Genomic DNA, 2,455 nt, shown 5'->3' with positions numbered 1-2,455 from the left:
TAAAAACACCAGCGTTCACCATCATGCAGCATTATTCACCACCAAACACCACCATTCTCCATGAAAACACCAGCGTTCAACCATCATTCACCACCAAACACCATCATTCTCCATGAAAACACCAGCGTTCACCATCTTACACCATCATTCACCACCAAACACCATCATTCTCCATGAAAACTCCAGCGTTCACCATCGTACACCATCATTCACCACCAAACACCATCATTCTCCATAAAAACACCAGCGTTCACCATCGAACACCATCATTCACCACCAAACACCATCATTCTCTATAAAAACACTAATGTTCGCCATCATGCACCATCATTCACCACCAAACACCATTATTCTCCATAAAAACACTAGCATTCACCATCATACACCACCAAACACCATCATTCTCTATAAAAACACTAATGTTCGCCATCATGCACCATCATTCACCACCAAACACCATTATTCTCCATAAAAAGACTAGCATTCACCATCATATACCACCAAACACCATCATTCTCTATAAAAACACTAACGTTCGCCATCATGCAGCATTATTCACCACCAAACACCACCATTCTCCATGAAAACACCAGCGTTCACCATCATACACCATCATTCACCACCAAACACCATCATTCTCCATAAAAATATCAGCGTTCACCATCATTCACCACCAAACACCATCATTCTCCATAAAAACATCAGCGTTCACCATCATACACCATCATTCACCACCAAACACCATTATTCTCTATAAAAACACTAATGTTCACCATCATGCACCATCATTCACCACCAAACACCATTATTCTCCATAAAAACACCAACATTCCACCTTCTTACAGCACCATTATATGTGATTGTTAAACTACGACAGAAAGTTTACGGTACTAACATGAAGCACCAGTAGAGGGCGGTGTTCAACTATTGTAATGGAGTACTGACATGTATTTCCCATAGGTAGCGCTAGAGGTGCACAAATAGAGTTTTTAACGACTAATAATACCTAGTATTTGATCTTAATGCATAGATCAACATAGGGGACAAAGACAAATACTAGTGTGTGTGTGTGTGTGTGTGTGTGTGTGTGTGTGTGTGTGTGTGTGTGTGTGTGTGTGTGTGTACACAACAAATTCATTAGCATCCAGACCACAAAAGAGCAATTAACATTATTATTCTTAACAACATTATGCTAGTTAGCATCATGCTGGAAACATAAGTGAAATGAAATCGTATCTCTGTGTCTTCAAGCTACACGTTCCTCCTCCAGACAGTGGACTATAAAGATAGTGTTATAAATTCAACACTATCTGTTAAATCTGTGAATATATCTGCAAAATACTTGTATACTTTATATTTCAAAGGAAAGACATTCTCAGGGTCGTCATGGTTTAGAGGACCGTCTTAAATTCTAGGGTAGGAATTCTGGATTGGGGAATTTTTCTTTTCTCTGACTTTTTTCTTTTTCTAGAAAGTTGGAAATTACGAGTTCTGGCTTTTAGCTGCTTGCAGAATTAGCATCAGTGCCTCACATCTCCAGGGTTCCTGCTTTGATCCTGAGCTCGGCTCACCGTCTTACCGGAGTTTTACATTTTCTGTGTCCTTGTGGAGTTCCTCTGGGTTCTCCGGTTCCCTATAACCCTTTAGGTGAATCAGTAAACTCTGACCATATGCTTCCTGAAGATGAATTTTAAAATGTTTATGTAAATGTAATGTCTTCCCATTATTTAGTGTTCATAACCCATGAAAAGTCAGCGTGAACGTCTGGAAAACGTAATGTTGCTGATGCTCAGTGAGGTTAACGTGAACGTTTTACAATTTTGTCTCAGGAACATTAGCCGTGAAGCCACATTGGATGCTAAGTGTAGGTCTGGTGGACATCTGGGAGTTAGTGTAGAACTGAAATTACAGTCACACACTCACTCCAGAGCCTGGTCTAATCCTTTAATGTGATGCTGGTAAAAGAAAGACATCCACAAACAAACCTCACACCACCCCACCCCTCTCATGCAAGCAGCCCTGTAAGTATTAATGCTAACGTTCGTGTTATTATTATCGTTGACGTTACGCTGAGGGAGAGGCGAGTGCGAGGGTGTGTCCATCTGCACTCAATAATTGATGTACATTCCTGACAATAAAACCAGCACCATCCGCTCTATTCTGTACAAAGCCGAGCTCGCCGAGCCCGTAGTCACAGCCGTAATTACAGAAAATTACCAATGAGTCACTCAGTAAATTCAAGTCAATTCACACTTCAAAATGTTTTTTAAATTTCAACATTCTGATCAGATCAGCTTTATATAAGAAACTTTTTGTTGGAGTTTTTATTGCAGTGCATATTTGAGTTTTTTGTGATTGTTGCTGTCAAAAAACGTTTGTTTTTATTTCGTTTTTCCCCCCAGATTTGTGATGCAGCTTGCAGAGTTTTGGTATATACATTGGATTCCATAAGTAT

The sequence above is a fragment of the Tachysurus fulvidraco genome, chromosome 9 (genome assembly GCF_022655615.1).
Source record: "Tachysurus fulvidraco isolate hzauxx_2018 chromosome 9, HZAU_PFXX_2.0, whole genome shotgun sequence".
Lineage (NCBI taxonomy): Eukaryota > Metazoa > Chordata > Actinopteri > Siluriformes > Bagridae > Tachysurus > Tachysurus fulvidraco.
The sequence above is the reverse complement of the archived record's forward strand: the minus strand, read 5'-3'. Positions refer to the sequence as shown.